At 39.1% G+C, this 25,996-nt stretch overlaps 1 protein-coding gene and 1 pseudogene across 2 annotated transcripts in view; both read left to right on the forward strand.

Annotated features, from left to right (window-relative positions):
* The window catches only part of XKR4 (XK related 4), a 435,155-nt gene that overhangs the window by 270,515 nt on the left and 138,644 nt on the right, over nucleotides 1–25,996 (forward strand). The gene's annotated exons all lie outside the window — the stretch shown is intronic.
* On the forward strand, nucleotides 16,916–25,406 carry LOC116643146 (annotated as a pseudogene).

The raw sequence follows: 25,996 nt of genomic DNA on the forward strand, positions 1-25,996 counted from the left end.
AAATTGTAAGGAAAGATGATGCAAGTTTCTCAAAACATATGACAAAAATCTGACCAAGGAAAACTTGTAAAGAGTTAAGCAATACAAAAATGGTAAAACAGCAGCCTCTACACTGGACAGTTGTGATCTCTTTTGGCTTTATGAACATACTGAATTTATGCAATAGCATTTAGTGCAAAGCCCTGCTGGGTATTAAAAAAAATAAATAAAAGGTAGCATGTCCTTCCTTCCAGGTGCTGACAAATACAGTAAAGGCTGCCAAAAACAAGGGTAAGGTTAGCAACGATGCCTGTGCTCAAAGGCTATTACACATTCCTTCCTGGCAGCACGGACCACCACACTTGGCACATACCAGGCAGTCAATGGATATTTGTTGGATAAAAAAGAATGAATGCCTGCTCTGTGGCAAAGCCCTATGCTAGGTGTGATTGATATAAAAACAAATGGCACAGCCCCAGCCCCTCAAAGAATCCAGCCAACTGGAAAAGAAAGACCAAAAAGCCATTTTAACTCTTTTATACTCTATGTTCTGTTTGTGGCCACGTTAAGACTCTTTGGTGACAGAAGACTGATCTCTTACAGAGAATGATACAGGGGAAGCAGAATTGCCATGCTTGCTGTCTATATTCAGAAAAGATGTCAAGCAGTGTTGGAAGAATCGGGGAAGTTTTCATGAAAAGAATGGCTTCTGAGCTGGGTCACAAATGATACCTAACTTTTTTTCATATTCTATTAAAAAAAAATAGAAATGTGAACAAAACCAGAAGGGGGAGGCTGGTGGATTTTTCTATGCCTGTCTATTCAGTAATGCTAGTGATACTAGTCACCTCATAGCAGTGGGATTGTTGGTGTTATTTATAGTACAGGATTAAGATTTATTTCTCACCCTTGAAGGATCTTTCTAGTAGCAGGGTAAGTCCTTGCATACATGCTTTTAAAGAAATACAGCCTATTTTCCTCCATCTCTTACTTTTCAGCCTGTGTTTTTGCATTGTTATGTACTTGGGATTCTCAATAGATAAATCAATAAAATAGTAAACTGCCAGTCTGCTTAATCGATACATATAAGGAGTTGAGTTTTAAAGACTATCAACAACTTTGTAGGGAGAGACTTACAAAACTGACATGACCTGTAGGCCATACTGCTCCACTCTATTGAAAAGTATTAGCAGAATAAATGATGAGTGTCATGGGGGTAATGATATTATTGATCTCTTTATTTCACATTCAATAGCTTCTGAGTCACGGTACCTCCCCAAGTTATACTTAGAATAAAAGAGAGATGCTTCATTTGCTTATCATTGATTCAAGTGCTTGAAATCAACTCTGCATGGTAGATCAGCGCCCAGCACAGCTGTGAATAGTTTTGAATTTGAATCATTTTGAACATAATATGAAATAAGGGCCTGACTATTTTTAGGTTCTACTTAATTATCTCCAATAATCAAGCACAAATCTTGGTATTTTTCCACTCAGTCTTCCCTCTCTCCCTCTCTCCTTCCTTGTGAGATGTGAGTGAGTTTGTATGCATGTTTGGACATCGGGTCCCAATGTGGGGGTATGGGTGGGGTCAACGGGTAATAATAATTGCGCGTGTATGAGAAGAGACCCGGAGAGAGGTGTAGAGTCTTTGCTACAACCCTGCTGGAACAGAGAGGCATACATAAATAAAGGGCTGTCTGCAGCGAATAGCATCCCCAAACACTGGCTGTTCCTTTGCCTTTTTCATGGCTTTGTTTTGCCAACCTCCAACCTCCCCAAATTTCAGTAGCATTTCAATACTTCACACCTTCAAGGAACAGAAGCCCACGTTTATTTTCCATTTCCCTGACCTTTAGCCCAAACTCAGAGCAGGTATTTACTTTGACTGACTATCGACATACTATAATTATTATTTCTAAACACTAAAAATAACTACTGTTGAATAGTCAAAATACTCCCTGAGCAGGGACAGGGCAAGGTCAACTTAACACAAAATTCACAAGTGCCTTACTACGGTATTTCCCCAAATAGCTTTCCACCCCGCCCCCAGGAAGCCACAAACAGTTTAAGGATCAGGATTTTATGACTCCATTCTGATTGGGTGGGTGGATGAGGGAAGCTCCCACAACCATTTGAATAGTTTTCCTGATGAAACCTGCTCTTCGTGGACAAACTTTTGCCATGCCAAAGCGTGCATTCCAGTCAAGAAATGCATTTTGTATTCATTCGGCAGATTGGAATTAGACTGAATCTTAAAGCATTCCTTAGACATGTGTTAATATTTTCTTGATGACTCAGCAGGATAAAGAACTAAGATCATTTCCGGTTGATTGATGCAAGGAAGGCTTTTTTTAAAAAATGTCCCACTCGTGCATAGGACTGTGTACGTATGAGAGATCCAGAGCCCTGCATGCTGTCAAAGCCAGATGCAAGCAGGAGGAAAAAGAAGCAACTGATTCAATTGGTATGTAAACGGTCCTCTGTATAAAACCATGGGGAGACTCACTCCTCAAAGCACACAATGAGCCACTGATTGCAGAAGGATAGGGCCTGCAGAGCGCTGCCTGCCTGAGATTTGGTCAGCACTTTCATTGTGATCCTAAATTTCCAAGCTTTCCACTCAGCTGTAGGAAAAGTCTGAGAGTCTGGGAGACGAACGAGACTCCGAGACTCCAAAACTCCAAAACTTTTTAACCATCCATAATATTATCAGTTCAAACTCTTGGACAATTCTATGGGGCTCCAGTTCTCAGTGTGGGGTTGGAACATAGGAGTTTCCAGTGTGTAGGCTTTAGCAAAAGCCAGAACTTCCAGATTTTTATTAACTAAAACTCTAAGTTAAAATTCAAACATAAGAAATGTAAAACATAGCTCCTATGATGTAAATAGGGCACAAATATTTTTGACCTAGGCTTTAGGAATAAATGACTGAGTCAATAAAAGCACAGACTGTAAAAAAAATTAGCATAGAAAAGTAAAGCAGCTACAAAAACCATTTGAAGTAAATTGCATTTTTAAATGATTTTATTTTTATTTATTTGAGAGAGAGAAAGCATGATTCGGAGGAGGAACAGAGGGAGAAGGAGAGAATCTCAAGCTGATTCTACACTGAGCCCGAAGTGGGGCTTGATCTCATGAACCCAAGATAGTGACCTGAGCTGAAATCAAGAGTTGGCCACTCAACTGACTGAGCCACCCAGGCGCCCCTGAAGTAAATTGCATTTTGAAGTGTTTTGTGAACACAGGAGACATTAATTTCAAATTCAAGGATGCTAGGAAATTTCATGAAAGAGGGAGTATTGGATCTCAAAGAATAAGTGAAATGAGGGGCTCCTAGGTGGCTCACTCAGTTAAGCATTCGACTCTTGATTTTCAGCTCAGGTTGGGATCTCAGGGTTGTGAGATTGAGCCCCGCACTGGGCATGGAACATGCTTGAGATTCTCTCTCTCCTTCCCCCTCTGCCCCTAACCCCCCACTCTTGTTTTCTCGCTCTCTCAAAAAAAAAGGTGAAATGATTTTGAATGCTTGGGAGGCAGATCTTCTGGGCCCTGAAGTGGAAGTCAGACCATGGTCATATGTGTCATCAATCACACTGCCAACTCCAGGCTCCAGGAAATAGGAGGGGAATAACATGAACTTGATCCTGAAGCTCGAGGGTCCTGAAAACCACTCTTTGTTCCTAAGGTCCAGCAACACATCTCTCAACAAGAGGTTGCAGTGTCTTAATTAGGACCTAATGGAATCTTCATTAATTAGTACATTCATTTACTCAATAAACATTTGTTGAGTGTCCATCCATGACAGGCACTGATCTGGATAACTAGGAAAATGAAGATGACTAAAACCATTTATGCTTGTAGAGCTTCCAGGCTACTAATAATGAGCAACATACGAACAACTAAGTATAAAGGTTGTCATAGGTACCGTGATGGAAGCAGACCCAGAGGAAAGTGGACACCCAAAGAAGGGAGTGACCCACTCTACCTGGAAAGGATGGGAAAGGTTTTATACACACTTAGCTTGAGCTAAGTTGATAGTTGAGGCAGTAAAAACAGAAGAGAGCATCTAGGGAGAGATCAGTGGAGGAGGAAAAGGCCAAGAAGAGAATCCTGGGGTTATCACCTAATAAGAGTCTAGAATGGAAGAAGAGCCAGTGAAGCAGAAGGACATAAGAGAAGTGGGAAGATCAGAAAAGCCCAGTGATATGGTAGGCAAGGCAGTTGTTTCAAAAGAAATGCCCATGAGGGACCAGTCGAGAACTGAACAACATAGTGTTAGATTTGACACTGTGACATCACTGTGACACAGCCCAGAATGTAACAGTGCAAAGCTTAGGAAAGAAGAATGTGAATTTGGGGCACCTGGGTGTCTCAGTCAGTTAAGCATCTGCCTTTGGCTCAGGTCATGATCCAAAGGTCCTGGAAGCGAGTCCCGCATCAGGCTCCCTGCTCAGCGGGGAGTCTGCTTCTCCCTCACCCTTTACCTTTCCCCCCCTGCTCATGCTCTCTCTCTCTCTCTCTCACTCTTGCTCTCAAATAAATAATAAATAAAATCTTTAAAAAAAGAAGAATGTGAATTAGAAGAGAAGAAATAGTAGTAGCAAAGGGAGAATTTCTAGACTAGGAAGGGAAGAATAAAATGAATAAAAAGTGGCTAAGAGCACAAGTTTCAGGATAGAGACATAAACATAAGACTGTGTTGAAGGAACCATTAAAAAATAGGCTTGAGAAGAAGAACCAAAGCAAGATCTTCCTTGAATCCTGTTGCTGCTCCCCTATCCTGGTAGTTAACAGAGTTTACTGAGTCAACATAGGTGACACCACCAGTAACAGGTAGAGCTGAACCAGAGCCCAAGGTTCCAGATCCGTCCCATCGATAAAGGGCCCCAACATGGAGAAATACCATCAAGAGTCATCTTTTATGTTTTCACTCACCTGTAGCCCTACGTGTGTCACTTAACCACACTGAGCATTAGCTTCTCTGACTGGAAAAGAGTTTAATGATCTAAATTGCAATGTTGTGTTAGAATCAAATAAAAAATGTAAAGAACCTCAACCTCCTACCTGGTGCAATGAAGGTGATCAGCTGTCCACCTGTGCCATCCTCTCGCTTCCTTCTTTCCTATCTCAAATGGAGGAGGGAAAGAACACCCTCAGCCTGTTTCTAAATTTGCTATGAAGTGAGGTTTCATAACTCACATTTTATTTCTCTTTTAAATGGATGTAGACCAATTTGAACTCATTTTACCTAACCTTGAAGCTAAATATTGACTTTCTCTCCCTTTCCCCACCACCACCCAGAGATCTCCTCCTGGCCTTAGGTTACACATGCCCTCCAGAGCCAAAGCTGATTGCATTTGTTGTGTTCTTGTCTCTTGAACTCAAAGTTGTCCTAGAGAGGTTGAGACCTCAGAAGACTTCCAACAAATGCCACTTAGGCTTTGATCTGTCCACTGACCTATATTTTTAGCATGAAGTACTTTTAGCCTTGATTTTTTGAAAGAATACGTATGGGGGGGGAATGTTGTGCAGTGTCTTTAAATTTTCTAAGTGCACCTTCTTCACCCCGTTAGACATCAAAAATAATCTTTTTCCCACAAGCTCATTAACATTCATATGCTAAGTGTTGATCTGGACATTTTCAGATATTTTCTTCAGTTCTAGGAAAGTATAGGATTTCTAAAATTGGTGGTCCTATTTTCTTCGTTTTTAAATAGATTTTATTTTTTAGAGGAGTTTTATGTTCACAGCAAAAATGAGAGGAAGGTATAGATTTTCCCATATATCTGCAGTCCCCACAGATGCATAGGCTCCTCTGTTTATCAACGTCCCCCACCAGAATGGTACATTTGTTACAAAGGACGAATTGACATTTTCACATCGTTGTCACTCAAAGTCCATACTATACATTAGGGTTCACTCTTGCTATTGTACATGTAAGGTTTGGACAAATGTGTAATGACATGTATCCGTCATGACAAACTCATACAGAGTATTTTCACTGCCCTAAAAATCTTATGTGCTCCCCATGTTCATCCTTCCCTCCTCCCAGGCCCTGGGAAATACTGATCTTTTTACTGTCCCCATAGTTTTGTCTTTTCCATGTCATATAGTTGGAATCATAAGTCTGTATCCTTTTCAGGCTGGCTTCTTTCACTTAGTAATGTGTATTTAAGATTTCTCAATACATTTTCATGGCTTGATAGATTATTTCTTTTTGCACTGGGTAATATGCTATTGCCTAAATTACCGCAGTTTTTTTTTTGTTTGTTTGTTTGTTTTATCCAGTCACCTACTGAAGGACATCTTGGTTGCTTTCAAATTTTGGCAATTACAAATAAAGTTGCTATAAACATCCCTGTGCAGGGTTTTATGTGGACATATGTTTTCAATTCCTTTTGGTAAATACCAAGGGGTGCAGTTACTAGATTATAGTTTAGTTTTATAAGAAACCACTAGACTGTCTTCCAAGGTGGTTGTACCATTTTGCATTCCCATCAGCAATGAATGAGAGTTCCTGTTGCTCCACATCCTCACCAGCATTCGATGTTGTCAGTGTTCTTGATTTTGGCCATTCTAAATCCATGTAGTGGTATATATATTCTTGCTGTTTTAATTTGCATTTTCCTGATGACGTATGATGTGTAGCATCTTTTCGTATGCTTATTGCCATCTGTATTTCCTCTTTGGTGAGGTATTTGTTAAGGTCTTTGGATCATTTTTCACTTGGGTTGTTGTACTTTCTTATTGTTGAGTTTTAAGAGTCCTTTGTATATTTTCCTTTATCAGATCTGTCTTTTGCAATTGTTTTCTTTCAGTTTGTGGTTTGTTATTTTGTTCACTTGATAGTGTTTTTTGCAGAAGTTTTTCATTTTAATGAAGCCCAGCTTATCTGTTCTTTCTTTCATGGATCATGCCTTTGGTATTGCATCTAAAGACTCATCACCATACCCAAGGTCATCTAAATTTTCTCCTATGTTATCTTCCAGGAGTTTTATAGTTTTGCATTTTAATTTAGGTCTGCAATCCATTTTGAGTTAATTTTTGTGAAGGTTACAAAGTCTGTGTTTACATTCATTATTTTGCACGTGGATGCCTGATTGTTTCAAGACATTCTGTTGGAGAGACTATCTTTTCTCTATTGCCTTTGCTTCTCTGTCAAAGATCAGTTGACTATATTTATGTAGGTATATTTCTGGACTCTATTCTGTTCTCTTAATCTATTTGTCAATCTTTTACCAATACCACACACTTTGATAACCATAGCTTTATAGTAAGTGTTGAAGTTGGGTAGTGTCAGTCCTCCAACTTTGTTCTTCTCCTCCAGCATTATATTGGCTATTTTGGGTCTTTTGCCTGATATATAAACCTTAGAATTGTTTATGAATCATCACAAAATTAATTACTGGGATTTTGATTGGAATTACATTGAATTTACAGATCAGGTTGGGAAGAACTGACATCTTGACAATATTGATATTCCCATCCATGAATCTGGAATATCTCTCCATTTTTTTTAAAGTTCTTTGATTTTTTTATCAGAGTTTTGTAGTTTTTTTCAAATAGATCTTGTACATATTTGTTAGACTTATACCTAAGTATTTCATTTTGGTGAATGCTAATATAAATGGTATTGTGTTTTTAATTTCAAATTTCACTTATTCCTTATTGACATGTAGGAGAACAATTGACTATGTTAACCTGGTATCTTGCAACCTTTCTATAATCTCTTAGTTCCAGGAGTATTTTTGTTGATTCTTTCAGATTTTCTATAATCATTTCATATGTGAACAAAGATAGTTTTTTTTTTAAGATTTTATTTATTTGACAGAGAGAGACACAGCGAGAGAGGGAACACAAGCAGGGGGAGTGAGAGAGGGAGAAGCAGGCTTCCTGCTGAGTAGGGAGCCCAATGTGGGGCTTGATCCCAGGACCCTGGAACCATGACCTGAGCCAAAGGCAGACGCTTAATGACTGAGCCACCCAGGTGCCCCAAGATAGTTTTATTTCTCCTCTCCCAATTTGTACACTTTTTACTTCCTTTCTTGCCATATCTTCTTGATGTTAGAGGCAGTCCAGGTTCAGTGAAAAGCATTAGTCTAATAAGTGAATCATCACAAGTGATTATATTTCTTTCCATTTCCTCATTTCTCACCCTTCTCTTTCTCTCACTCTCCCTCTCCCCACCCAGACATACATGCATGTGCACATGCACACACACACACACAAACACACAGAGAAAGAGAAACACAAATGTACCTGCGATTACAGGCACAAACTACTTGTCAAACTATATAACACAGTATTTGAAAGTCACAATGCCTAATGGCAATGACACTTGTCCCCCACCTCTACCACCACCCAGGGAATGAGAGAGTAATGCATGCTGCCTGCTCAAGGAGCAAAATGGCAAGAAAATTCAGATTCAAAAGACTACTGTGAATCTTGCCTCATGACCTAATAACTTTGAGCTGTGGCTCATTTTTTTACCTCTCTGCATCCATTTCTTTATCAGAAGAGTGGTGAAAGTATGCCTTACCTCATAGGGCAGACATCTGTGAAAATTTGCTGAGACAAAGTGAAGGACAAATGCCCTGTATCATACCTGGTATATGGCAGGTACTCAAGAGGTGTCCTCTTCCATGGGGAATATTTAACTCTGATGTGTCAATACAGACAACAAAGAGCAGACCATGTATAACCAAAGTATCAACCTTATCAGCTAGGCTGCACTCCCAAATAACTCAGGGAATTAGTTAGGAATACATCACTGTTTTTCCCTCAAGGAAGGAAGGAAGGAAGGAAAGGAGGTGGGAAGGAAGGAAGGGAGGAAAACTCAACAATGTGAAAATTCAAAAGTCAAAAGAGAACCACCAGAACTTCATGAGTTTATTGTGCGTGCATGCCCTGGTGTTGCCTTAATTCTCCACTTACCTGAAGCTTGCTCGTACGTGCTGCACCTGTACCTCGTGGATCGGGGAGGGGGGAGATGAAAAGTATGAAACAGTAATCTGACATTATCAGACTCTAGAAAGGCACTTCTGGAAACACTAATTAGATTCTCTTCAGCCTTTTTTTCAATTTAGTGAGTTCGAAAAGAAGATCACACCTCTCCTAACACTTATAAAGAGAATTTGTGAGCGAGACTATATGCGAGTAATACCTATTTGATGCTCGAGGCAACATGTTGCCATGGTACCAATCAGATTTTGTCTTCATCTGGGAATAGGAATTAAAACTGACAACTTTTGAGTATAACTGTTCCTGTTTGTTCCCATAAGCAGTGTTAGTGCTTGGATAGAGAAGAGGTCTAGTTTTGTTTTTGCTGTTGTTGTTTTCTGGTTTTGAAACAATAGTACATTAAAAGGAGTAGGTTATGAAATAGTGCAATGAGTTTAGAGAAACAAAGACTCCCCCAAAGGAGCTCATTATTCTCATACATTTACATTATCAAAGGACGTGGAAATGCCAAAAAGCGAGTTCTTAATGGTCAAAAGCAGCAATGTCATCTCAGAGCCAAAAAGAGTGAATCAGTGACTAATGGGGTGCAAGTGCAAGATTGATCTGGAAGCCTAATTGGCTATTTTTATGGCTTTAAAATTCTGATCTTATATTAGAGCTATAAAATATCCATTGTGCTTCGGGGAACATCTGTGCATTTGGCTCTCATAATAAAAGAAATATTGCAAATCAAGGGAGGTAGCCTGCTATGGAGAAAAACAAGAGAATGATTAACTTGAAATTCGGGGAAGTGTTTGCCCATGGGAATGAGGTAGAGAGGGAATAGGGCTTCATAGTCATTGATAATGTTCAATTTCTTAAGTTGAAAGGCATTTTATTATTTCTCTTGGAACTCCACATAGACATTGCATATATTCACAACAAAAATTTACTTATAGAGGTAGAGGGAATAGAATATGACAAGTCAATGGATGGTAGACAGTGGATTCAAGTCTTGACTCTACTACTGAGTAGCTAAGTGATTGGCATATCACCATGGCTGGGGCCCAGTTTTCTCATCTGTGAAATAAGGCATGCTAAATGGTTACTATACTCCCTTCCAGCTTGAAAACTGTCCAATTCAATGTTTATCACATGGAATACAATACTGTTAATTTTGTTGGGGAATATTATTTTCATCATACAAAACCAACAAAATCCTACAGTTACCATTCAATCATCCACCTCAATTTAATTAGCAAAGTACATTATTCTCTTATCCCAGATGAGCCCTTTTAAGTAATCCTGCTAATTGTTGAGCATAATTTGGGAGCTTCTTTACAAGGCACGATATTATGGAATCAGTAACAGGGCTTACAATGTGGGAGTCAGAGGTCCTGTCTGACACTGACACTCCACACTTCTCTGTCAGCTCACCTTGTCAGCTTCTCTGAACGTAAGATAGCAATATATTGAGCTCAAGAGGTATCTAGTTATTTTATGGTCATCAAATGCTGTCAGGTGCTTCAGATTTTCCAAATTACCAAAAAATAACTACACTTTTCAGGATGGGACTAATCACCATCCCAAAAGGGTTTCAAGGAAATGCTCCCTTTTGGTTTGCAAAATTAAGAGTGCAAACATCTGCTTTCCTCATTCTTTCCACAAGTATTTATAGGGTGCCTACTGTAGGCCAAGTCCTGTGCTGACTGTTGATCCCTACTTAATTTCAAAGCACAAATAGGAGATGTGATTATTATAAATGTGCCCTAGGGCATTGTAGCAAATTTCCCAGGCACTGGTATTCACTCATACTCATTTGGATATGTGTGTGTCAAATGAGAATAGATAGATTTGGGCTGCTGCCTTCCACTTCTGGTTTTGTTTCAGGCTCCAGTGTCAACTGAGCCAAAATGCATTCTTGTTAGTCCTGACCAGCCCCTTACCCTCCATCCTGAGAACGGTGCTGCCCAAACATCCTGTGGTGGTTCCTCAGGCAGGACCCCATGAGAGGCTATGGAAGAACCCATCACCTGGGTTCTGAGGTTGAATATCGACTTCTGAAAATTGGGGCAAATGTCTTAACCTCTCAGAGGCTCCATTTATTCACTCTGAAATAGGGACCTACCTCAAGTGTCACAATGAACATTGTGAACATGAAATATGGCATCACACATGTAAAGCACTGAGCTCAAGACCTGGCACTTAATTTTGCCTCAAAAAAATTTCATATGCTTCCTCTTACTGTTCTCACATAATTAAATACACAATCATGCTTCAAAGAGAAAGCTTCTATCTTCAGAAGAATTGCCTGCTGCCTTCCTGCTCTGTTGGTTACGATGAGAGCCTGGCTGAGGGAATTGGGCAGCATCCTGTTCTCTCAAATATGTCCAGGCATCCTTGAGGAATAATCAAATTTAAGCACACACTTATATTAAGGAGGCAGTGCTAGACACCAAATGTGTTGTGGCATCTTGGGAAGCAAAATCCAAAGACTGGCATCATCAAGAGGCTACTTGAAGGTGATTTTGCCACTTTCCTTACCTCGACCCCCTTCAATAAGAGTTTAGCATAAGATTGATTAAGAAAAGCTTGCACAATGTCTGTGATAACATGTAAAAGAATACAAACCATTCCTATAATAAAATTATCAAGAAAAGGCAAGTTCCTTCGGGCACCTGGGTGGCTCAGTCAGTTAAGCGTCTGCCTTCAGCTCAGGTCATGATCCCAGGGTCCTGGGATCGAGCCCCGCATCGGGCTCCCTGCTCAGTGGGAAGCCTGCTTCTCCCTCTCCCACTCCCCCTGCTTGTGTTCCTTCTCTCACTGTGTCTCTCTCTGTCAAATAAATAAATAAAATCTTTTAAAAAAAAAAGAAAAGGCAAGTTCCTTCTAAATGTTGAAAGAGAAAGGAAAGCCTCAGGAAATTAAATCTGAGTGCGGGGGCCTTCTTCCACTTAGGCAAACATCCAGGCAGTAACAGAAATGTACAATTTATGTGAACTTTCAGGGGCTGTATTTTTCTCATTTCATTCATTCCCACTTATTTGTGGTGTTTGCAATTTTTTCAAGGAACTACTCAGTGATTTCTTGTGGGTTATTAGGTGGGGTTTAAACCCACATACACACAGAGAAACTGAAGTTGGTCCACGAAGTCAGCAAAAGAAGAGCTCTGGTCTCTGACCACCACCCATGTGCTACCAGGACTTCCCTCTCTTGATTTCATGATGCATCTTTGCTATCATTAGCAGCAGCTCTGGGCTTAGTGCCGACCAGTTATTCACATAGCAGGTCCTCCACAAACTACTACAGATGGAGGTGATTAATGCATCCAATGAAAGACTCAAACTACACCATCTCTAAATCTAAAATTCAACATAAGTACAAATCATGCTTATTTCCATCAGAAAATGTTTTATGGATACTCTGTCCATCTTTTTTGGTGGATCTTATATGAACGTAGCAATTATCCTTTAAAATCATTTCATATCTAAAAATAAATTAAATGATCTGATGTACTGAACATCAAATGCATGTAGTACATATAGTTAACAATGAAGCCAGATATGAGAAAATCCAAATTTATTAGACAAGTTGAGAAAAGGTGATTATTTTCTTTTTAAGAGGAAAAAAGTTAAAATTACTCTGAATATGATATATTTCAGATTTCAGCTTTCTTATTTTGTTATTTATTGCTGATTCCAAATTGTTTTCCTTTGCATCTTCTCCTTAACTGAGAAATATTTTATTTTTGTTGCTAAGGCAAAAGAAAATAATTCAGAATCAATAATAAGATGTCTTAATTTCTAAATATGATTTCCTTGTAGATATTTAATAGATTTCCAAATTAAGTAGATGTTCCAGTGATAAACATTTATATGACATCTTTTCATCAAAGTGTTTCTACCTCTATCATGTCTCTTCCTCTTTCCACAGTTAAAATCTGTATTCTTGGGTGCCTGGGTGGCTCAGTCGTTAAGCGTCTGCCTTCGGCTCAGGTCATGATCCCAGGATCCTGGGATCGAGCCCTGCGTCAGGCTCTCCGCTTGGCGGAAAGCCTGCTTCTCCCTCTCCCACTCCCCCTGCTTGTGTTCCCTCTCTTGCTGTGTCTCTCTCTGTCAAATAAATAAATAAAATCTTTAAAAAAAAATCTGTATTCTTATTCCCATTTTCCAAGTAGGAAGCTGAGATCCAGAAGGTTAAACAGCAGGAATAAGAGGAAAAGTCAAGTCAGAGTCAGAAAGACACCAGTATCTTATCTTCCAGTTATGTTATGATTTTATGATAAACTCCTCAAAAACATTTAAATATTATGCAAATTCTGAAGACTACTATTAAAGAAAGAGTTATTCTTTAAATTTTTGTAACATTATACTTGGAGATACCTTTGCCCACTTTTCTCATCCTAAATGGCCAAGAACAGCAATTATTATTTGCCTGCTGCTGAGGTTTGAAATTTTAGCAGAAGAACTCAAAGTATGCCATGTATTTAACTCTATTCCAACAGGAATATGCCGTAATGAATGGATGTGGTCATTGACCTGGAACAAGATCACTTTGAACATGACACTATTACACAAAGTGGTAGCATTTATTTTCAGATAACCACTTTTTAAAAGGAGTTGTGAATATATATTCCAAAGAATAAAAATGCCAGCTACTAGGTTTTGAGAAGCAGAATAAAATATGATACGGAGTTATTGAGGGGTGATATATTTTGGCTGATATGGCTGCGGTGGTTTGTTTTAGAGTTTATAGCAATAAAGGTAATCAGGTGATTCTTAATGTTGCTAAGAGTACTGCAGAGGAGCCATTAAAGGAAGGAGAGAGGGAGGGCATTTGGAAGGTCAAAACTTTGATTCTGGAAGGTTTCAATTAGGTATTGATTCCATTGACACTTACAGCATCCTAAAGGTGGAAAATTCATTTGTAAAAGATTGTTTTGTTACAGAAGGTTGGCTGAGTGCCCAACTCATACCGAACTTTATGAGCTTGTATTCTGGAGGGAAGTTTCATTTATTACCACAGGCTATTTTTTAGCATCTCTCTTTATCACTCAGGATTTTAGGCAGTGGGTCTCATTAATTTGCAAAATATTCCAGTGGGGAGTCTGAGTTGTGGGGAGAGAGATGTGTGGATGCACACACCACAGACCAGGGCACGGGTGGGGTGAGTAAATGAATGTGTCGATGCTCCAAACCAAACAGACTCTCACCCAGCCTTTGCCCTACCTCATCAAACTCTCACCTACAGAGAGTTCTGTTCATATACTTGAAGTCCCAGGCACCTTTTTTGATCCTCAGTGCACACAGCAAAGAGCCACAGGAACTGTTTAAGTGCCTGAAGAGGGAAGGAGAAGGAGAGTAAGTCACTTAATCAGAGTAAAGGGAGCCACTGAGACACTCTCAGCTTAGGCTTTGAAAGAGCAGAAATTTGGGGTTTGGGTTTTTATTTTCTGGCCCGACTAATTTATATTTTAGGTGAATTGGTAATTTGGCATTTGCTACGATGGTAAGTATTAAATAGTTAACATTTCTGAAATGACTCCTATCTTCCTAATAATTAGAACAATTGTTCTAATTGTTAACGTATGAATTTCCTTTAATCTAATGTTATCACAATTTTACACCTGAGTGTGAGAAGATTGAGTAGGTACTTTATTATCCCAATGTCACTTGAAAGGAAAAATAACCCATCTAAGGGCTCATGAAGGAAAAAGGGCAGAATCAGGATTCAAATTTAGGCCATCTGGCTGCAGAGTCAACCCATGGACCCACTCCACTATACCACCAGCCATATTTACCCATAAATCATCTCACGTTCTCTTGCATTTTAATAAATAATTAGTGAGGAGGGGACTCAATCGAGAATTCTAGCCCTAATTCACAAGTCTCCCTAGCAAATCGTCTTTGGTATTAGCTCATCATTCTTGGATCTTCAGAATCTGACTGCAGCAAGTGTAATCCTGGAGGGCAGTGCTTTTCAAGAGGAAGAAATAGCATGTGTCAAAGATGGGACACAAGGGCATGTTTCAGGAATAGCAAATTGTTTTATGTGCCCAGTGGTGACAAGTGGGTTGATGATCAGAAGTTGTGGGAAAAGTTTGGAGGAGCAGGTTGGAGTCAAGTCTTCCTTGCAGGCAGAAAAAGGCACAAGCAAAACCATTCCAGGAAAATACTTCACTTTTCTGGAGGTAAAGTGAGTGTACATTGGGAAAAAATTGTAAGATATCAAGTGTGTTAGGTATTTCATATTTTTTGTTGTTGTTGTTGGCTGTGTTCAACTTGTCAGATCATGGTTACAGTGAGAATGGCTGCAGGGGCAGAAAAAAAAGTTCTAGAAATAGTAGCCTTGTAACTTACCATTGGAGCTGCTGACGTATTTTTACCAAGGGAGAATATAATAGCCCAAAGACAGGATGAGAAGTGGCAAATCCAGGTGAGGACTCAGTGTTTTTTGTTTTATTTGTGTAACTGAACCACTGGCTAGGATGAGCAAAGGAGTTAAGTTTATCCTGCCAGAAGGAGAAAGATCCCTGAAAACAGTGAGGTGACACAACACTTCAGAGACATTTACCTACAAATTAGTAAACAGCGAGTTAGGCATAATGACAATAAATACATGCTGTCAAGAACACCCTTCGAAGCCAATAGCAGGGAGTGAATACGGTGCCTCTGGAAGAATCTATCAGCCCACATGGAACAAGTTTATAAGGTAATAAGTCTGATTCTCCAGCAAGTACACCAACATATAAATTTCAAATGATTTTTGTTACCTCCAAAACAGATTCCATGGGTGAGCTTAGTGAGTTACTGTCATAGCTAAAAGGACAACAGGGACTCCTCTTTAAGAGTTGCCATCATGCCTGGTGACAATTCTTTTGAGTATCTTTAATATAACAAATAATATATATTTTTTCTTTGAGAGTAGGGGTGATCTGGGGAATATATAAAAAATACAGAATTAAATCTGATAAATAAGAATGCTTCAAATTTGCAATGGGCTCTAGGGTCAACAAAAATTGTGGTTGCAAAGAAAGAGATGGGCATTATTGAATGAAGGCTATTCTGTCGGAAGCTCTGCTTGCTGGCTGGCCAAGTCTTTCTGCATTTCCAGTTATACCCTACTTGAGAAACACAGCCTACCTGAAGGTCAACTAACAGGCTTTAGTATTCCAGCCTATGTAGATATTCACTTACTGTTCATGAGGCCTCAACCCTGACCCCTTTCCATTTTAGTCTGGCAAAATCTTTTCCTTTAAGAGTTTGTTCAGATGTTACCTGACCATGAGTAGAACACACATCCACTGACATATAACTTATTTTTCTCTTCCTCACTAAGCTCTATGTTTCTTGGAGTCAAGACTCATGCTTTGGTAGTCTTTGTATCTCTGTAGCTTCTACAGAGTGCCTAGGACATGATGAGTACTCAATAATTGCTAAGAAGTGAATGAAATAAGACAATTCCAGAGAATGCTAAGGAAAATAATATCACAGAAGAGAGGAGACAGAAGGGTGATCTCAGCAAATTGCTTTGAAAAATAAATAATTCTAGCTTTCATGTGTATATTTTGCTACATATTTGTTTAAAAAATGGGCTCATCTTGGGCGCCTGGGTGGCTCAGTTGGTTAAGCGACTGACTTCGGCTCAGGTCATGATCCTGGAGTCCTGTGATTGAGTCCTGCATTGGGTTCCCTGCTCAGCAGGGAAGTCTGCTTCTCCCTCTGGCCCTCTCCCCTCTCATGCTCTCTCTCTATCTCATTCTCTCTCTCAAATAAATAAATACAGTCTTTAAAAATAAATAAATAAAAATAAAATTTAAATTTAAAAATTAAAAATGGGCTCATCTTTAGTCAACTTTTTTTTTTTTTAAGATTTTTATTTATTTATTTGACAGAGGGAGACACAGCGAGAGAGGGGAACACAAGCAGGGGGAGCAGGAGAGGGAGAAGCAGGCTTCCCACTGAGCAGGGAGCCCGATGTGGGGCTCGATCCCAGAACCCTGGGATCATGACCTGAGCTGAAGGCAGACGCTTAACGACTAAGCCACCCAGGCGCCCCTCTTCAGTCAACCTTTTGAGAGTACTTAACGCCATTCATGCACATATTGTGCTTAACCCATTGGAGAGAGCCAAGAGGAGAGACAGTTTATTGTACCAACAAAAAGAATCCCAAAAGAACTGGTAGCAAATGTGATAGGAACAAAAGTGTATTTTATACCTTCAAATTCTGTGTGCTGCCTTTATTTTTTTCTATTAATTGCTTGGATATTCCATAGGTACCATATTCAAAAATTCTTTCTAAGTCATTTTGTTCAAAGCCTATTTATAGAGATTCTGAAAACAGAGAGGCTACTGTCTGAAATAGAATATACCTATGCTTAATGAAATGTCAAGACATCAAAATGCTTACCCTTTTTATAGGACTAGGGAAGAGCAAATAATCGCCAACGTGAGCCGAAACATTCCTGATGACAAATTTAGTAACTCCAATCCTTAGGGACCCCCAACAAGGATCAGGGAACATATTGCATCACCGTTCCTTGAGAGTCTGTAGGGCATCCGCTGAGCCTGCCCCAGAGAGCCCCATGCCAGGCGTGACCTTCACACTGGATGCAGGAAGCCTGACTGTCCCTGCAAAGGGAGTTCTGGCCCTGATCTTTCATTGCGGCTGCTTGTCTCCAGAAGCCAATTAGCACACCTCACAAAGCACTGATTAAAGTCTTTTTCCAAAAATCCCATCTAATGGTCTGGATATAGCTGAACCGAAAAGGCACTTATTCAAATATTGGCCAAGCAGATTGACATCTTCTCAATGTGTTCGCTGTTTTCTAATTGCTGATTCAATAAGAAATTTCTTGTGTTGCTAAAGTCTTACCCATGACTGACGGAAATGAAAGTGAAGGTAACTCCACTCCTGTTGCCTCTATAGCAATTTGGTTTTAATATATCAAGGGGGTATATAGTAGCAAAGAAGAAACAGGTATACAACTGGGTAAATGGGAAAAGATCTGGATCCCTGTATTTCACAATGGGATGTGCAAGCACAAGCCATTGGAATTAATGCACCTCATTTTGAATCGATAGGGTTCTTTCTTCTAACACATTTGGTTTTCAATTCTTTCCTAGGAAGAAATTTCATTATAACATATATTGTATATCCTAGTTCCTCCCTCCAAAAAAATTCAGATCTAACATATACCACATAGTAAATATCTTATTGCCAGCACTATATACTGCATAAAGTACCATGTCATGTCAGAGACTTCAAATCTTGGTCTTAATTTGGCAAATTCAGAGTGGCTTTAGTGGGGTTTTCTGGGTCTCTTTCTCTGATCTCCCCATTAGGCTTCTGGCTGGTCTGCCCCTCTTGGTATCAAGACTGGCCGTTAGCCTCCACTAATTACTAGCAGAGCACTCTATTGTTTTTGACCATACTCTGTGGCATAGATTGCCCCATATCTGATCCTATTCAGTTGTACCCTGTTTTTAGGGGCAGGGCACTGCCAACACAAGAGGGCTCTTCTCAGCAGTCTATTTCCTTGGTCCTCTCTGTTTAACTTCTAGCTGACCTACCATTTCACTCTTGCTATAAGTACCATGGCTCCCCTTCTCAACTGCTCACCACCAAGATCTCCACTATTTTTGACAATGCCCTTAGGCAAGAACTTCCCGATGTTATGTTCCTGGTAAAGTTAGTCCCCTTTACACAGACACACTGGAGTTTTCTGCTCTTCATGCCTGCCCCCCACCCCCCAGGAGAGCCATATTGCCTTTGTACCAAAGCTGGGGCTGGCATCAGCAACCCACTTCTCTCAGAAGGCTACCCTGGTGGTATTATTGGGGCTCTGGGTAGGGGTGGTACCTTGTCTTCTCAGCTTGTCCCTCCCAGCATGGATCTTCTGGCCTATGAGTGAGCCTGGGGAGGGGAGAGAGCCCAGAGCCCAGAATTCTCAGCCAGCTCTGTCTGGATTAGAGCTTTGACTCTACAGGTGTGGAACCAGTGGGGGAAGGGAGCCCTGTCCTCTTGGCTGTATCCACATGGACTAGAGCTTCTGCAGTACAAAGCTGGAAGCTGGGGTGATGACGGATGCCAGTAACATGCCCCTTCTGTGGCAAAACTCTACATCTAGACTGCAAGGCAGAAGGAGAGGGAGCCCCCTCTTCTTAGCCATACCACCCAGAATAGAACTTCTGCCACACTGAGCTGGGGGAAGGCAGGAATGAATGTGAGCAGCCCATGGTTCAATAACACAGTGCCGTGCTGTTCTTACAGAGATTTAGTGGATTTTCTTAAATAGATGCTTTTCCATTGATACAGTCCCTCCAAACAATTTTCAGAGACTTTAAGAGGTTTTCTTGTTTGTTTTGTCTTGTTTAATAATTTTTAGCAGTTAAAAGGCGGTTTTACTAGAGTGGGTCTATCCAGCTCTGAAGCTTGTCATCTAGGAAGTCAATAGCTCCTACTTTTAAATTTTTATAATCATGGCAATCTAAACATCTATCCTTTTTACTGTCAGATCAGAAGAGTATCACTTAACCAATATGTTGCTTCATAAACTCTAATCATGTGTTCTGGCATCCCAATAAGATAATTTTCTTTAGGCCAAGATACAGCTTTTATTCTTATTGGCACAATCTCAAAAGCCTTCTTCTGAAATAAGAAAAAAAAGAACAATTTTTAACTCTTAAATTTCCCATATTGACAGGCTTCCTCAGCCATGTCCACCTTACAAGATGATGAGAGAGGATAATGGGTTCTATAAATCCCACATTAAGCTCTATCAGCCTAAGATTGTACTCATGCATTTAATAGCAATTCATTAATTTCCATTGAGGATCTCACCACTAAGATCTCTGTTACGAGTTGACTTGTGACAGCCAAAAATATGTAGATTAATGTTCTAACCACCCCCTGTACCTCAGACAGTGAACTTGGTTGAAAAAATGGGATTGTTGCAGATGTAATCAGTTCAGATGAGGTCAGTAGGGTGGGCCCCATACTGATGTGACTGGTCTACTTTTTAAAAAGAGGAAACTTGGACCAGACACACACACAGGGAGAACATCACATGAAGGTTGAAATTATCCTGCCACAAGCCAAGGAACTACCAGAAGCTAGGAGAGAGGGCTGGAATAGAACCTTCCCTGGTAGCTCAGAGGAAACGTGACCTTGAAAACATCTTAATTTCCAATTTGTAACTTCCAAAACTGAGAAGCAATAATTTCTGTTGTTTAAGCTACTCAGTTTATGGTACATTGTTATGGCAGCCCCAGCAAACTAATACTACCATCTCCATACCAATGGAAAATGATTTCTTGTGTTGGTGCATCTTTCCAAGTCACCAGTAAACAACCAGAACTTATATGTTTAGAAGACCCTAGATTATTATAAAATTGACTCTTTAAAATAAAGAGCAATATAAGATGAAGACTACATAGTGGCTAATGGATACTGTCTGTTTCATGGAATCCATCGGAAAATGTATTGGAAGAAGTGCATTTTAATATGAAATTTCAAGGAAAGGTGAAATAAGTCAACTGGCAATTAATAAAGAAGGCACATGAATATGGCACACATGTGAGAAAAATAAAGTCAGAGCTAGATTTCATCTCCTGTAAAGTCTACTCCAGGATTTCACAGCCATTTACTCATTTAACAAATATTTACTGAGTGCCTCTACTTTGCCAGGCTCTTCTAGTCCCGGTGCTTATTAAATATCTGTGGAAATAAAGTGAGGTTGTAAGCCTATTTTTAAGTCCCTGGCAACCCACTCTCATCTCTGCTTGGTTATTGCATTTTCCAGTCACTTGGAAATGTGTCCTCGGGTTCCTAATGCCTGCTAGAGCCCATACATTTAATATTTCTCTTAGCCTCTGTCTGACACAAGGCTCACAGTCAAAGTCCCTGCCAAGGGCTGGTTTCTATGTTCTAATTGTTATGTGCAAGTTGTACAAGGCCACTGAAGTGACCCTTGATCCCAGGGAAAAACGCTAAGGGAAAGAACCAAATTTTGACAAATGGAAACTGGCCTGTGGTTATCTCAATTTCCAGTAAGGTTGCCTGTAGGTCAAGGGATAAATTTAACAACTCATTTGTGAGCGTGTGGAGGCTTCTGGCAGAGGTATATTTAAAAACAAAAAGAAAATCTCTTTCTTCCTCTGGTTAACTTCTTGGCCTTAGGTTTCTAGTGATGTTTTTGTGAATGACACCAAAAAACTGAAGGAGTTAGGTTAGGATATCATTTGTCAATTTCAATCTAAAGTTTATGATTAGTCATCTAAAGCCTTGATAATAAATATAATTTTAATATCAAAAAGAAATTAATCTTTTCCCTCAATCATTTGCTCTTCCATTAGAGGTTTCTGACAAGGATTCTTCACAAAGGAAGCACTGCATTTTTGTTCCTTCAACATGTTACAGTTCACACCAAATGATATTTTTCTTCTAACACAGAGATCCTGATATTGTAAACATCTATAAAATGGAGTCTTTGGAACTTTCTCTTTCCATTAGAATCCGTATTGGAATCAGTTTAGACTGTGCGGATGGGGACTAGAATCCTGTTTCACTAAAGCTCAGAGCTGTGCACCAGGGCTTAGTGTTTGAATCACTTTCTCATGTATTGATTTGCAAAATGTTTGTTTTGTTTTCTCCCTGCTGCTGTTCTGCATGCCCCAAATTTTGGCCCTAAGCCATCTGGAGCTGCTGGCTGCTTCCCTAGGGCATTGTGGTGACCACGACAATGAGTTTCTTCCTTGTGCATTGCCAGGTATACTGAGAGATTTAATTATCTGAGGGAGCACCCCCAATATAATTATAGAAAAAAGGAACTTGGAATTCATTCTCATCTTTTCCTTTTCTTGCTACCAAGTTTTTAAACCTAAAAATAAATTGAAGTTTTCAAATTGGCAGGTTACATGGTAAGTTTGATTAGGTGCTTTATTCTAAAAAACCCCAAAGTTGACCACATTCTTTGTTGGCATATGAACATGAAAAAATGGTTTGCCTCCTTTACAATAAGAGAAAGCACACTGACGTAGCATTTCTTTCCTAGAACATTGACAAAAATCTAAATGTTTGATGACATTCTTTGTTGGGGAGGCTGTGGAGAAACAGGAGCCCTCAGGCGTGGATGGTAGGTGAAAAACTCTATAGGGTGGGACTTAATATCCAACAAATTTGTCCTTGCATTTTTTCCTTGACCCAGAACCCCCATTTCCTGGAATCTACCCTGAAGAGGCACCTCCAAAATATGAAGCAATATTTAGGAAACTTATTCATTATACATTTACTTATAGTAACAAATATTAGAATCAGCCCAATGTCCATCAGTAAGGGACTGGTTGAATATATTAGGATATAGCTACAAGACGGAGCATAATTCAGCTTTAAAAATAAAAGAGGAAGGGCCGAAGCAGGGGGATATCAAGGGACGTTCAGGCAGGGACCATGGTGGACCGCGGCTCGGAGCGGGCTGATGGGCGCATCGTCAAGATGGAGGTGGACTACAGCACCGTGGTGGATCAGCGACTGCCCGAGTGCGAGAAGTTGGCGAAGGAAGGAAGGCTTCAAGAAGTCATTGAAACCCTTCTCTCTTTGTAGAAACAGACCCACACTGCTTCTGATATGGTGTCTATATCCCGCATCTTAGTTGCAGTAGTAAAGATGTGCTATGAGGCTAAAGAATGTGATTTACTTAATGAAAATATTATTCTTTTGTCAAAAAGACAGAGTCAGTTAAAACAAGCTGTTGCAAAAATGGTTCAACAGTGCTGTACTTACGTTGAGGAAATCACAGACCTTCCAGTCAAACTTCAATTAATTGATACTCTACGAATGGTTACAGAAGGAAAGATTTATGTTGAAATTGAGCGTGCTTGACTGACTGAAACATTAGCGACTATAAAAGAGCAAAACGGTGATGTGAAAGAGGCCACCTCCATTTTACAGGAGTTACAGGTGGAAACCAACCGGTCAATGGAAAAGAAGGAGAGAGTGGAGTTTATCTTGGAGCAAATGAGGCTCTGCCTAGCTGTGAAGGATTACATTTGTACACAAATCATCAGCAAGAAAATTAACACCAAGTTTTACCAGGAAGAAAATACAGAGAAATTAAAATTGAAATATTATAACTTAATGATTCAGCTGGATCAACATGAGGGATCTTGTCTATTTGTAAGCATTACAGAGCAATATATGGTACTCCCTCTATACAGGCAGAAAGCGAAAAGTGGCGACAGGCTCTGAAAAGTTTATCCTCTATGTGATTTTGGCTCCTTTTGACAATGAACAGTCAGATTTGGTTCACCGGATAAGTGGTGACAAGAAGTTAGAAGAAATTCCTAAATACAAGGATCTTTTAAAGCTTTTTACCACAATGGAGCTGATGCGTTGGTCCACACTTGTTGAAGACTATGGAATATTCCATAAGAAATGGGTCTCTTGAAAAAAACAAAACAAAACAAAACAAAAAAAAGAAAAGTGTCTCTTGAGAGTCCGGCAACTGATGTTTTTGGTTCTACAGAGGAGGATGAAAGAAGGTGGAAAGACTTGAAGAACAGAGTTGTTGGACATAATATTAGCCAAGTATTACACGAGGATAACAATGAAGAGGATGGCTCAGCTTCTCAATCTGTCTGTTGATGAGTCAGAAGATTTTCTTTCTAATCTAGTAGTTAACAAGACCATCTTTGCTAAAGTAGACAGGTTGGCAGGAATTATCGACTTCCAGAGACCCAAGGATCCAAATAATTTATTAAATGACTGGTCTCAGAAACTGAACTCACTGATGTCTCTAGTTAACAAAACTACACACCTCATAGCCGAAGAGGAGATGATACATGATCTACAATAAGGGTCTCAACGCCCCTAGTGATTTTAGAAAAGAGTTAAAATTGGAAGTCATAAAAAAAAAAAAAAAAAAAAAAAGACTGTTATGGTGTAAATGTTGGTTTTTTTTTTTTCTACACTCTCAGCTCCTTTGTCTAAAATTTAAAAGATAGTGAATATGTTTAAGGCCCCTTTCGACCTTTCAGCTCCCTGATTTTATCGTTAACTTTGCATTTGCAATTGGTGAAAAAAAAATACATTTCTATTGTCTACGTACTCAAAAAATTGTGTCATAACTTACCCAAATGTGTTTTTCTATCATTTGAAAACTTTTTAGCTATTATTTGTTCTCATTCAGCTAACAACCATAATTATAATAATAAAAGCAGTATATGCACATTGACTTTCTATAGTTACCTGTGTTTCTGAACATTCTGTGGGATAGTGATTTAAGTATTTTTTAAATAAAAGGAATTCTGTTGTAAAGCTAAAAAAATAAACTAAGATAAAAAATAAAAGAGGAAAAATTAAACTATGTTCTAATTGGAGCAATTTCCAGGATATATTGTTAGAAACTATAAAATTTGAAAAGTATGTGTGATTTGTACATGTACTTTGTGATAGAGATTTGACTTTGAAAATAATATAGCGTAAAATAACATAAAAATACCTAAAAAAATAAAAATAAGTATATGAATGAATCTATCCATAGACCAAGTTAATAACAACTACAAAGAAAAGATTTATTTCAAATGTCTTTAAAACAGTATTTTGGCTACACTTACTGGAACATAGTCTACAGAAAAGTAGAACTGCAAAGAAATCTGAAACATTAATAGTCAAATCTGTAGTTGTCCTATTATTACCAGTCCTTTTGAAACTATCTTATAGAGGGTGCAGAATGATGAAAACATAATTACATTAATGCTATCAAGAAGCAAGACTATCAAGTGTAAAAGAAAAGAGTTATAAATATAAAATGAAAGAAGGTAAGTAAAAAGCATGTTACTTGACAGATCAGTATGAGCTCATGACTTCTTTCAAAAATGTCTGCTTCACATATATGTTCTCTAAAAAAGAATAAGATAAATAAAAACCCAAGTGCAGTTAACATACCAAAAGCCCTGACTGTCAAGTCTAAATATCATTTCTTACCGAAAGGAATTCCTTGGAGAGATGGCCAATTCCAGTCCAGGTGGAAATATGCAAGATGAGCCTGGAGTATCCTGTTGTCCCAGAAGGGAAAGAAGTTACCAAGGAATCTCAGGTCATATTAAATGGAAACCAAATCCAACATGAAGGGGCTTCCATTGACAAAAGATAAGACAATTTCAATTAAAATAATAATGAATGTAATTGAAATGCATTAACATATATTTTTAAATGTTTGAATTGATAGTCACAAATAAAAGAGAAGAGGCCCAAAGGAGAGAAAAACCATATTAAACACCTGGTAAATAACTAGGACGCCAACTTCTTACACCAAAAGTTGGCAATAAAAAATAAAGAATTGAGTGTTTATCTTGCCTTTCCTGTAAGAATTGCATTTCAGGGTAATCAAGTGGCCCCAACTGATAAAGGAAAAGTTTTGTTCGAAAAGAATCTCAGTTAATAAATCTGAAAAGAATGATAGAATTAGAAAAATCATCATTTTGAGGGACGCCTGGGTGGCTCAGTTGGTTAAGCATCTGCCTTCAGCTCAGGTCATGATCCCAGGGTCCTAGGATAATCTCGCATCAGGCTCCTTGCTCAGCGGGGAGCCTGCCACTCCTCCTGCTTGTGCTCTCTCTCTCTCTTGTCTCTCTCTATCTCTCTCTGGCAAATAAGTAAAGAAAATCCTTTAAAAAAAAAAGAAAAAAGAAAAATCATCATTTTGAAACCAAAGAAAATAGGTTCAGTAAAGATCATTAAGGATGAAGTCATTTGATGAAGATGGGAAATTTCATAATGTAGAGATCAGACTGTCTTAGCATCATGGAAAGCAGGACAACAGACATTGTGCGTCTCGTAAAATGATGCAATATGAAGAACACATTGACACCTCCTCTCCAGAAAAGAGCAAAACTGTAATCAAGGTAAATAACATTACAAGGAATCAGGCAGAAAATTCTAAAACATGGGTTTTCTAAAGCATAACTGATCTTGATTTTTTCGGAAGTGAGGATGGAATGATAAATGAATAGAATACACTTCTTAAGGAAGAAAGAAAAGAAAGGAAGGGAGGGTAACAGAGGAAGCAAATGTG

This window comes from Phoca vitulina, unplaced genomic scaffold (assembly GCF_004348235.1).
Source record: "Phoca vitulina isolate PV1807 unplaced genomic scaffold, GSC_HSeal_1.0 scaffold25, whole genome shotgun sequence".
NCBI classification, from domain to species: domain Eukaryota; kingdom Metazoa; phylum Chordata; class Mammalia; order Carnivora; family Phocidae; genus Phoca; species Phoca vitulina.